The sequence below is a fragment of the Giraffa tippelskirchi genome, chromosome 2 (assembly GCF_054371585.1).
Source record: "Giraffa tippelskirchi isolate mGirTip1 chromosome 2, T2T-mGirTip1v1.2.pri, whole genome shotgun sequence".
In the NCBI taxonomy this organism is placed as follows: Eukaryota; Metazoa; Chordata; class Mammalia; order Artiodactyla; family Giraffidae; genus Giraffa; species Giraffa tippelskirchi.
The window spans coordinates 56329768-56343570 of record NC_137276.1 but is presented as its reverse complement, the minus strand read 5'-3'; positions in this window follow the sequence as shown (position 1 = coordinate 56343570).

The following is a 13803-nucleotide window of genomic DNA, read 5'->3' as shown; positions in this document are numbered from 1 at the left end:
TTCAAACTCATGTCCATTGAGTGGGTGATGCCATCCAACCATCTCATCCTCTTTTGTCCCCTTCTCCTCCCACCTTCAATCTTTCCCAGCATCAGGGTCTTTTCCAATGACAGTTCTTTGCATCAGGTGGCCAAAGTATTGGAGTTTTAGCTTCAGCATCAGTCCTTCCAATGAATATTCAGGATTGATTTATTTTAGGATGGACTGGTTGGATCTCCTTGTTGTCCAAGGGACTCTCAAGAGTCTTCTCTAACACCACATTTCAAAAGCATCAATTCTTCAGCACTCAACTTTATTTATAGTCCAACTCTCACATCCATACATGGCTACTGGAAAAACCATAGCTTTGACTAGACAGACTTTGGCTGGCAAAGTAATGTCTCTGCTTTTTAATATGCTGTCTAGGTTGGTCATAACTTTTCTTTCAAGGAGCAAGTGTCTTTTAATTTCATGGTTGCACTCACCATGTGCAGTGATTCTGGAGCCCCAAAAAATAGTCTGCCACTGTTTCCATTGTTTCCCATCTATTTGCCATGAAGTGATGGAACCAGATGCGATGATCTCAGTTTTCTGAATGTTGAGATTTAAGCCAACTTTTTCACTCTCATCTTTCACTTTCATCAAGAAGCGCTTTACAGCACTGTTTACAATAGCCAGGACATGGAAGCAACCTAGATGTCCATCAGCAGACGAATGGATAAGGAAGCTGTGGTACATATACACAATGGAATATTACTCAGCCATTAAAAAAAATACATTTGAATCGGTTCTACTGAGATGGATGAAACTGGAGCCCATTATACAGAGTGAAGTAAGCCAGAAAGAAAAACAACAATACAGTATACTAATGCATATATATGGAATTTGAAAGATGGTAACGATAACCCTATATGCGAGACAGAATAAGAGACACAGATGCATGGAACAATTTTATGGACTCTGAGGGAGAAGGTGAGGGTGGGACGTTCTGGGAGAATAGCATTGAAACATGTATATTATCATATGTGAAACAGAACACCATTCCATGTTCGATGCATGTGACAAGGGCTCAGGGCCGGGGCAATGGGATGATCCAGAGGGATGGGATGGGGAGGGAGGTGGGTGGGGGGTCCAGGAAGGGGAACACATGTAAACCCATGGCTGATTCATGTCAATGTATGGCAAAAACTATTACAATATTGTAAAGTAAAAAATAAATAAATAAATAAATTAATTAATTAATTAAAAAGAAAAAAAAAAAACAATGTACATAGCATGTTACTCACAATTGTCAAAAATAAAAATAATCTAATTGCCCAGCAAAAAAAAAAAAAAAAGAAGCGCTTTAGTTCTTTGCTTTTTGCCATGAGTGTGGTGTCATCTGCGTATCTGAGGTTATTGATACTTCTCCCTGCAATCTTGATTCCAGCTTGTGCTTCATCCAGCCCCACATTTCTCATGATGTCCTCTGCATATAAGTAAAATCAGCAGGGTGACAAAGTACAGCCTTGAGGTACTCCTTTCCCGATTTGGAACCAGTCTGTTGTTCCACGTCCAGTTCTAATTGTTCAATGATAAAACCCTTCACAAAAAGCAACGTGAGAAAACAAGAATAACCTTTGCATAAAATGTTATTTTACTTTCTTATTTCTAAGCAAGAAGGCAAAATGAGAGCAAATGATTAACCCCTCTCCTGATTTCCACTTAAATGATACATCAAAAAACTCTATTAGAGTTACTAATAGAAAACTCTATTATTCCTATAAATTATTGTAGAGCTGAAATCAAGAAAGTTCTAAATATTTTTCCTAAATACAGAATTTATTTTTGCAAGAAAAAGTCTAATGTTTGTCTCTAAACTTTGAAAATGGAGTATGCTGAAAAGTTAGAGGGCAGACCGCAAAACAACTAAGACAACCACAAGCGATGTACAGCCATTGGAAACAACAAAGTTTGGAAGTTAGGGGTGGAAAGTATTTGGGAATCTTTCAATTATCCATGTAAAGTATATCCTTAGGTTGAGGCTCAATGAAAAGAATCTTTTACAGTGAAGTTTATAAGTAGAAGGCAAGCTCAGGGTAGCACCTGACTCCAGTATGTATTGGTGCTAACAGATATGAAACCCACACAGAAGATGATCAATTTCTAAAGAGGCTATATAAACTATATGCTGTATAAACTATAATAAAATATGCTGGTAAGTATTTCCCACAGAATCATGTTCTATTTCTGGGAATGCATGTGGACAATATTTCCCAGTCTCTTCAGTTCAGTTCAATCACTCAGTCGTGTCCGACTCTTTGTGACCCCATGAATCGCAGCACGCCAGGCCACCCTGTCCATCACCAACTCCTGGAGTTTACCCAAACCCATGTCCATCGAGTCAGTGATGCCAACCAACCATCTCATACTCTGTCGTCCCCTTCTCCTCCCGCCCCCAATCCTACCCAGCATTAGGGTCTTTTCCAATGAGTCAACTCTTCGCATGACGTGGCCAAAGTATTGGAGTTTCAACTTCAACATCAGTCCTTCCAATGAACACCCAGGACTGATCTCCTTTAGGATGGACTGGTTGGATCTCCTTGCAGTCCAAGGGACTCTCAAGAGTCTTCTCCAACACCACAGTTCAAAAGCATCAATTCTGCGGCACTCAGCTTTCTTCACCATCCAACTCTCACATTCATACATGACCACTGGAAAAACCATAGTCTTGACTAGACGGACTTTTGTTGGCAAAGTAATTCTCTGCTTTTCAATATGCTATCAAGGTTGGTCATAACCTTCCTTCCAAGGAGTAAGCGTTTTTTAATTTCATGGCTGCAATCACCATCAGCAGTGATTTTGGAGCCCAAAAAAATAAAGTCTGAATCTGTTTCCACTGTTCCCCATCTATTTCCCATGAAGTGATGGGACCAGATGCCATGATCTTAGTTTTCTGAACATTGAGCTTTAAGCCAACTTTTTCACTCTCCTCTTTGACTTTCATCAAGAGGCTCTTTAGTTCTTCTTCGCTTTCTGCCATAAGGGTGATGTCATCTGCATATCTGAGGTTATTGATATTTCTCCTGGCAATCTTGATTCCAAAGTCTCTTACAGTCAGCTATTACACATGGAATTTGAGCAGATATGTGTGACTTCTATATCTGACCAAAAAAATCTTCCTGTGCTGCTCCACATCATGCGCTTTCTTGTTAACTGCTAGTAACCCAGAAATGCATGTGTTTAAGATAACAGAACTACTGCTGGCATGGATCCTCTAATGGTACATTGAGTGTAACTTCCCCGCACTCCCCACTCTTCTTCTCAAGAATGGAACCACACTGGACCTTAATGTGAACAATCAAAAAGTATCTATAATGATGTCAAGTTGCACATTTGAGTCTGTTTGTTATTTGTTCTACCCTATGGTAACTAACCCACCTCCTGCTGCCTCCATTTAGGATGGTAAAATTTAAATAACAGTTTTTACCAACCCGTGTGTTAAAACACGTGCAAACAGAAAAAGTCACTTGAAACTATAAGGCAATCTTGCAGTTATCTCTTTCATAAAATATTTTACTGTGAGGAAGAAGAAGAAAATTCAGTACAATCTAATTAGAGTCTTTAATAAGCTTTAATAAGCAACAGGACAGGAAACTTTGATTTTAGGAAAAGATGGGGCATAAAAGCAGGTGTCCTAGCCCCTCATATGAAAAGTTACTAAAATTACCAGAATGAAATAATAATATGGTGGAAAACACATTGCAACCACAACTAGCAAATGAAAACACCCACAGGAAATGTGCAGTTTGGGAACCAACTGAGGCAAGTCTTGAAGGTATGGCAAACCATGAGGGAAATGGAGGATTTACAATTGGAGCCAAGAGACATACTGCACATTCTCAACAGAGGATACTGGTGTTAGCATAAAAGTAACAGGGTGATGTTAATGATAGTGATGGTAATGATGATGACGATGATGGTAATTCAGGAAACAGGAGAAAAGAAACTAAGAGAAAGCTGCAGCTTTCCACTCTTAAGGAAGTAATTTGAAATGAAGCTGAAATGTTAAATGAAGTAAAGGAAAATGTGATGTCATCAAAGATTTTCAATTGTATAAAATTCAGAATATTGAATTCGTATGTGGAGGAAAAGTTTAAGTTGGTGTGTAACAACATAGAAGAAAAGTACTAAGCCTTAAAACATATTCCAGATAAGTTAATAAATGTAGAAGACAGATAATGGAGACATAAAAGGCAGATCTTTGTGTCCTTGAAGAGAACATACAAGCAGTCAAGCACTAATAAGAGCACTAGACAATCTAGGTTCAAGTTTGGCCTCCGCTTGAACGACCCTTATCATTACCCAAAGGGTAGTAACATTGAGCAACATACTGATCCTCTGCATACCCGTCATTTGAGAAATAAGTATAATAGTCATATCTCTCATATAATTATTTGGAATAATACTAATACAAATAAAACAATCACAACATCCTGTTAGTTCATGCTTAAAGCATACTAAATATTATATATTATTAAATGCAATATTTTAAATTCAAATATTTTCATGAAAGAATAATTTTATTATCTAAAGTTACAAATCTAAAGATCAAACAAATTGCTATAAATGGAAACATTAATGAAATGTGACCACTACTTGGATCAGTTTATTTCAGATTTTTGAACATCAAGGAACAAAGTGAATTTGAATTATCTGACACTAAATAATGGATAATGAAACCTGCAGTCCCTATAAAGCACCATCATTTCCCTTCCTGACCATATTACAGAGAATAAACAGGGAAATATTTCACTTCCAGGGCCTTCTACATCCTGCCTTATCTTTTTTGTTTGCTGATACTGTTACTAAATATTAGCAAAATGGAAAGTGATAGAATTGGGGCAAATGGCCAAGAATTACATCTGGCCACACACTTGCACACACACACACACAGACACATATGCATCCAACAGATTAGGCAGGTCCAGTTTTCAAACTGGTGCAATTCCTGAACCCTTACTACAGAGTATAATAGAGGAGTTAAGCCTGTTCCACCAGAGGGTTCATGTGGCAGAATTTCTCTCTCTATGAAACACTGTGAATACTGTATTACCTATATAAGATTTTAGTTTAAATTTTTTAAATAAAATCTTGCAAAAGGTATTCTTAGTGTTTGTTAAAGTGTTCTTTCAATAAGTTATTATGGGTGTTTAAGGGGAAATTACAAAAGAGTGATTCACAGCATACTCACTCAATGACAATTTTATTTATTCTAATTTGTTTAATATTCATGTTTAATAACTTAGTGAAATAAAATGTTTAAAGCTAAATTCCCAGTTAAAAGTTGGAATTATTTTGAACAATTATTAAGTTTATGGAAAATAATACTCTCTCTTAAAGTCCTATAAATGAACAGTTGATTTCTAGAAGATGAAAAATGTTACACTAATGAATGATTCAGACAGTCTTTCATTCTTCATTAGGAGTGAATTAATTTCTTGAAGAAACAAACGATCTTCTTCAGTTGTCAAATGTGTAAGTTTCATTTCAAATATGCACAGTCCTCGATCTGTTAAAAGACTGATATGATGATGAAATATAAATTGAAGGAACTAATCAGGTTTAGAAATCCTGAGCTCTTGGCTGTGGTTACTGCTGTGATGCTCTGGCACAAGCACATCTCGGCCTGATTATGAGAGATCAGAAGGAAGAGGTGGCATTTGGAGCAAACAGTTCCCACATAAATAGGAGATGTGATTTGTTATGAATTATGGAAAACAGGGTGAGAATTTTGAAAGGATAATCCTTAACAGACGACTCATAATCGAATAAAATGTCACAATTTCTCATATTTGAAAAGGCTGATTATGGAATTGCAAAGAAGATAAGTTTTAACCTACAGTCTTTCTCTTAAAAATTTGCTCATTGTATAATGCAGTATGCATCGTTAAACTATATACTTATTTCATAGAAAATGAAAATGCTTTTCTTAGTCCTGCTTTTGTGTTTTCCCCTAGACTGTTTCTTAGATTTTGTCAACTTCTGTGTATAAAAATAGGATGCATATTAATGTTTCATAAATATTTGTTAAATGTCTTTTCAGTAAATGCTGAAAGTCATAAATATTGGAAATAATGGTAATAATAAAAGTGACAAAAATGGCCTGTGCATTTATATTGTACTATATAATTGAAAATTTATTTCTACAACTGCTATATTTATCCATAATTAATCATTTGGATAATACTCTAAGGAAGATATTTCCCAGTTTACTTGCAATTGAGGAAACTCAGCACAGTTAGTTTATCATAGTCGGAGAGGGCCACAGCCAGAAAGAGTCCCAAGCTTTCTGATACTATCGACCAGGTTAATAAAATCCTACAATAGCTGTGTGATTAGGTTTCAATATCTACAAAAAGAGCAGAACAATTTGGTAAAAATACATAGATTCTTCATTGTCTTTCAACCCATGGATGGCCTCTCATATTTAGTTTCAAATTCTAGGGAAGAAAAAAATCATATGTAGGCCACTTAATATCTGTGCAATTCTGCAATGGATCCTTTAAGAGCAATATTTTAAAAAATTATCATTCCTAAATCTGCAAGATCAAAGAAGTTACTTAATTTATCAAAGTACACACAGTAAGCAATGGCAAAGCCAGCACTGGAAGCTAGGTCTACCTGATTACTAAACACTTCTCATTATATCACAACTTATAATATCTCTCATTCCAAGTAGCATGTAGTTTTCTGGCATCTATCATATACAAAAAAATAACTACTGTCTAGAAATGCCGATATGCCTGCTCTTGTTTAGTCACTAAGACCTATCCAGTTCTTTTGCAACCACGTAGACTGAACCTGGCAGGCTCCTCTGTCCATGGGATTTGCAAGGCAAGAACACTGGAGTGGGTTGCCATTTCCTTCTCCGGGGCATTTTCTCGACCCAGGAATCAAACCCACATCTCCTGCATTGGCAGGTGGATCCTTTACTGCTAAGTCACCAGGGAAGCTCCATGATTGCTCCCCTTATCCCGTAAGACAGCATTTAAAAATTAGTAAGTTCAGTCAGTTCAGTCACTCAGTTATGTTCGACTCTTTGCAACCCCATGGACTGAAGCATGCCAGGCCTTCATGTCCATCACCAACTCCTGGAGTATACTCAAACTCATGTCCATTGAATCGGTGATGCCAACCAACCATCTCATCCTCTGTTGTCCCCTTCTCCCACCTTCAATCTTTCCCAGCATCAGAGTCTTTTTTCCAGTGAGTCAGTTCTTTCCATCAAGTGGCCAAAGTATTGGAGTTTCAGCTTCAGTATCAGCCCTTCCAATGAATATTCAGGACTGATTTCCTTTAGGATGGACTGGCTGGATCTCTTTGCTGTCAAAGGGACTCTCAAGAGTCTTCTCCAACACCACAGTTCAAAAGCATCAATTCTTCGGTGCTCAGCTTTTTTTATAGTCCAACTCTCACATCTATACATGACCACTAGAAAAACCATAGCTTTGACTAGACAGACCTTTGTTGACAAAGTAATGTCTCTGCTTTTTAATATACTGTCTAGGTTGGTCATAACTTTTCTTCCAAGGAGCAAGCGTCTTTTAATTTCATGGTTGCACTCACCATCTGCAGTGATTTTGGAGCCCCAAAAGATAAAGTCTGTCACTGTTTCCATTGTTTCTCCATCTATTTGCCATCAAGTGATGGGACCAGATGCCATGATCTTAGTTTTGAATGTCAAGTTTTAAGCCAACTTTTTCACTTTCCTGTTTACTTTCATCTAGAGGCTCTTTAATTCTTCTTCGCTTTCTGCCACAAGTGTGGTGTCATCTGCATATCAGAGGTTACTGACATTTCTCCTTGCAATCTTGATTCCAGCTTGTGCTTCATCCAGCCCAACGTTTCTCATAATGTACTCTGCATATAAGTTAAATAAGCAGGGTGACAATATACAGCCTTGATGTACTCCTTTCCCGATTTGGAATCAGTCTGTTGTTCCATGTCCAGTTCTAACTGTTGCTTCCTAACCTGCATACAGATTTCTTAATAGGTAGGTCAGGTGGTCTGGTATTCCCATCTCTTTCAGAATTTTCCAGTTTATTGTGATCCACACAGTCAAAGACTTTGTAACTTATCTGCTTTAGTAACATACATAGTAAACCAAACTGCTCAAGAGTTTTCTTAGATTTAGGTGGAAGACACTCATATAGAAGGTCCAACTCTGTAAACTCTTTACATCTATTTTTTTAAAAAATAGGTTAGTATTACGCAAAACTTCAATAGTTTTGATCACTGCTAAAAATTTGTCAGTTTTCATACGACTCAAATATAATCACCATATATATAAAGTAGGAGACTTAAAGGGATGAAAACAATAAACAGTCAGTCACAACCCTCCTTGGAAATATATTAGGTCCTTGACTTCTAGACTTAGGAATTATCACTAAAAGGATAAACTTCTGGATTCAGAACACTGGTGTTTGACTTCTAACTTCTTTCCATTACGGCCTTAGAGAAACTAATCTCTCTGTGATGCTCCCACATCTGTAAAAGTGGATTACAATTTCAGATATAAAAACCAAATGAAATATTATTTCAGTGAAATATTTTAAATAACTAAATATAATAATTCCAGCTTCCAATGACCTCTGAAAGGAATATTAAAGATTTGGTTAAAAATACAGAACATAAACATTAAAATATTCTAAACTATATAAGGCAAGAGGAAATAATCAACTCAGATTCCAGCTTTAAGAGTAGAAACAGTTTGAGGATGATTAAGTTGCTACAATACTATCATATAATCATATCTAGTTCTAGTTAATCAAATGTCAGTCATTTTTTGTATAATCTGTAGAAAGCAAACTCTCCTAATTCAGTTCAGTTTTCCCCATGCAAAATTCAGCACATGTGAAATAGGGACTGCACACATTTCAAGTTCCTTTCAATTTTTTACACAAAGATCTTAATTCACTGTTTATTGATTTATGTAAATCCTCAGACTTCTTTATGTTCACATCCTATCCAAAGTTAATAGCATTAGCTTTCTTCATATTATATAAACTAAATAGCCAAATGTGTTTAGAGTCTACATGAGATAATTTATTATAAAATTTTCTTGTGATAAGCTCTTGTAAAGTTTTTTGTTAAATGATAAAGTGTAATCAATGATTAAATGAGTATTTGCTCTCGTTTATTATCACAGGGCTAGAGATAATCAATATGCAAAAGAAAAATAAAATTACTGCAACCAACTTTTTCTCAGAATAAGCCATGATGATTACTATAAGTATTTTTTTCCAATTAGTTCAACACTTCCAAGAAGGAGAACAATTTTCTTCCTGCTTTACCAGAAAATTGGACCTATTATTTTATTACTATGCCATTAGTGACTGTCAAAATTCTTAGTTTAGTATAGAACACTGTGAATATAAATTCTCTACTAAAGGTCCCAATAGCAGAGTAAATTCCTTTAACAGAACTGTATTTGGAAAGATGTACTTCAATAAATTAAACAAAGCACAGGAAATAGCATTTTCACTTTTTTCCAGAAAAAAGTAGAGTCTACTACTTACCTCTAAAAATATGGGACTCCCCAAGCATAGTAGCAGTTAATACACGAAAATTAGAAATCCCCCTTTATTTAAGGGAATAACATTTGACACAATAGATTGTAAGTTCTCCAGAACATACAGCTGGAGTAAGGCTTTAGAATACAGTCTTCTAAAGGTGGAGTGGTACAATTTACTTAAATCACTAGGTTCCAAGTCCAGTCATCAGTAGTACAAAGAAGTGAGTGGAAATGAATTCCTATTTGTTAGTTTAGATTCTTTATTAAGTGCAGGGTTAAATGTAACTGAATAAATGGATGAGTGCCTAGCCCACCTGCATTGACCAGTTTCAAACGCTTACTGTGAAGGAATGTAGAAGACAGTTTGAGGTCTCATTATGTCAGTGTTGTGGGATTCCTGCCCCTTTCCATATCATGTAGTCACCTTCTGAGAGTCACAACTGACTTTTTTCTCCTTCTATATTCTGCAAGGGAGGAAATGAGGCGCCTTTTACCTGTTTTGGAGCTTCCTTGATTAAAAAGTACTGGGTCTTTTTGTCCTGTCCACATGCTCCCCAACAAGTGAACAGAAATAGGAGATGAATTCAGTGTACCAGCTTGACTGCCTCCCCGTTGGCCATTAGCTATACTTCATAGACAAGAATGCTAATGACTTCACTTTCAAATATGAAACTACTTTTAATTTGCTAGTTTGTTTGTCTGAAACCACTAAATTCTGTATCTCATGACACTGAATCTAAATGTTATGGTGATTTTTTTTTTTTTAATGCTGAGTATCATAACCCCCAATCAATTAGTCTTTCAAACATACTCTTAGAAAATAATTACTTTCTTCTATAATTGTCAGATTATCAGTTCAATTATTAAATTTGAGATCAAAATAATGTGTTGCAGCTTAAACAAGTGGAAGTTTGTTTCCTTCTCACATAGGAGTCCAAGACTAGGAATCTAGGACTGATATTGTAGAGTAAGCTCTTTTTTGCATTTTCGCTTTGCAATCCGTAACATGTGGATTCCCTCTCATGGTCTAAAATGATTGCTTCAATTTCTATCATTGTAGTTGCTTTCTAAACAGGGGACAGAGACCAAGGAATTCATGCCTGTTCTCTTCAAGGGAAGGACTTAGAAATGGTACACATTATATATTTACTCATATTTTATTGGTCGAAACTTAGCTGTAGAGCTATATATATTATCAAGCAAGGATGGGAAATAAAGTCTTCACTTTGGTGACCATGTTCTACTGAGAATTTTACTACAAAGGAAGGAGAATGGCAGTGAGTACTAATTAGCACTAATCATTTTTTTCATATACCTAAAAGCAGAAAAAATGGGCAACTGGGACCCCTACCTTTCACTATGGGCAAGACAGTAAAAGAAATGCTGTATTTTCTATTGTCACAGACCAAGAATACCAACTATCATCTCTACTCTATCCTCTGTCTGAGTTGAATGTCCTTGGTAGATTTAACAAAACACTTTTAAATTAAGTGGATATTTAGAGATAATAAAAGGAACTCTAAATCTTTTATTTCTGATAATTTAAACATTTCTTACTCTTTATATCTGTCTTAGCTATGACTTCAGGGCTTCCCAGGTGGCACTAGTGGTAAAGAACCCATCTACCAACGCATAAGACATGAGATGAGGGTTTGATCCCTGGGTAGGGAAGATCCCCTGGAGGGGGAAATGGCAACCCACTCCAGGATTCTTGCCTGGAGAATCCCCATGCACAGAGGAGCCTGGAGGGCTACAGTCCATGGGGATGCAAAGAGTCAGACATGATTGATGCTACTTAGCACAAATAGCTATGTCTTCTTGATAAAAATACAACCAGAACAAGAGAATCTGCTAAAGGACTGTGATTGATTAATTCATGAGTTACATAGTCACAGCCATCGGGAGGTGACCAAGACTCATAGCAGATCATATTCCATCATAAACACACTCTTTGTACCTCTAAATGATCTGTTTCCCCTTCTTGGAGATAATGTCAGTGGCCTGAATGTGAAACAGGACAATTTTCTCAGCACCTCTTTTACTAAGCCCAATCAAAAATTAGTCCTGAAATTATAATTTGATAGAGTTGCCACACATTTCCATCCCTAGCATGCAGTTTGGTAACCATAATCCTGTGAAGTAATGATCAGTTCACATATGAATGAGAGCAAACACAAATGCCTTAAATTTATCACCAAAATTTTACCAAGTAATAGTGTAACAGTTTATGAATGGAGCATCTAGTCTCCCCATCAAAGAGACTCTTAGTAAGGAATACCACAGACTTCCTTTCCTTAAAGTGTCAACCCCTAGGCCTTCCTAGATTTCATGTCAGCAATAATTTTCAGCTTCTCACAGGTTTTTCCTATTGATTCTTAAATAAAATAAGAAGTCACTCTTTCCCTCTTTCAATATCCATGGCTCCCCTGACTACTTTCTTGTTGGTAGTTTGTCCTAGTGTTACTCTGATACTGATAAGTCAAATTGATAAAGTGTTGACAGAACCAGGCATAATTTTCATCAAAATGCTCATAAATGCTTATTTAGTCAGGAACACTTCTTTAATTCACTATCATACATTGGGCACTGGAAGGAGGAAGGGCAGAAAGCTGAGAATAATCTGTTGTCATAGTTGATTGGAAAAGTATGTACCACTTGCTTCAGAGGGGTGTGGAAAAAGTGACACGTGTTTATGGAAAGACTTAATACAGTATGTGATTTGAATAGAGACACTATCCAGTTTAGAATAAAAACACTAAATTTCATATAAGTTCAGAGAGTATTCTAACCTAGAGGCAAACTCTACTAAGCATTATCTTCTATTACTACCTCCACTTCGTTTTATCCCACTTCTAGATCTACTACTGGGATCCAGAATAAGGAGAAGACATTGAAAAAACATATGAGCTGGGTTGACAACCTTCTGGATGGCCAATCATGACACAAAGAAAGGGAACATGAGGAGCAGAGACTGTGAAACAGTCCTGTTACCTGGAATAATAATGAAGATTCACAAATGTCTATAGAACTATCTATGTGCCAGGAAGTTACAGGGGTTCCAGATAGCCAAGTTAGCTACATATAATGCCTAAGATTTTTTTTTCCTAATGATAACCCTAATATTAACTCTTTGCTATTTCAACATACATGTAAAAGATTCTTATCATAGCCTAGTTTTCTAATATCTTGAAATGCCTTCCTCAAATGATCTTGTCTTTCAACTTATCTCAGCCACTCATTCCCTTAAATCATCCCCAAAACCATATGTATTGTATGCCTAAGACCATACATTTGCCTTTTTCTCTTTCAATACCTTCCTATAGTGGTATGTATTTCTGCATGGGCGTTAGAAAACCCCAAAGGAAGGGAAAAGGCAGTACTGATGTGGTAACATAGAACTGGACAGTAAATCAGAAATAGTGCTTAATTTGACTGGGAAAAAAAAAAAAAAAACCTGCTGAATCAGACTGAGTATTCCTGAAGGTGTTGAAATTAAAGTGTTCACTGCCAAGTGGAAATGAGAGCTCATGAAGAAAATTAAATTCTGTTAGAAAAATAGAGTTTCAGTTGAGTACACATCTGTTTTGTAGCTGACTATTATTTATTTTTGTTATAAATTATATCATCCAAATTAGCTAATTGGACCAAATAGTCCATATCCCCAACTACCCTCTTCATCAGCTACTGATGAATTACATAAGACTTCAGAGATACTCTGTAGCATTCTCTCAAACAGAAAAATTAAAGAAAGAATGAAAAGAAAAGAAATACTAATGGACAAATGTTGACTGTCTTCTTTTCTCATTAGCCATCAGTAGGTAAAATAATTCAGGTCTTAGACTTGACAAAGAAGATCATCAACTCCCCTAAGAACCACACAGGGATTCCTAAAATCTGAGCAGAGAGTTTGGGTCCAAGATGCATTAAAGCCAATTATGCACAAATAACCAAATTTCCCCATATTTCTTAAATTCATCTTAAATCAAGAATCCACACAGACACCGAGACTCAGATGTAAAGTCATTAAGTAACTGTTCTTTAATATAACTCATAAATCATTGCGGTGTTTTTTTAGGTTGTGAATAATTTTAAGTTTTTATTTTATATTGGGGTATAGCTGATTAACAAACAATGTTGTGATAGTTTCAGGTGAATAACAAAGGGACTCAGCCATACATATATATGTATCCATTCTTCCTTGGCCCAAAAAATCATTTTTCTATGATAGAACTTTCCTCTCAGAATGGTCCTAAAGGAGTCTGGGGTCC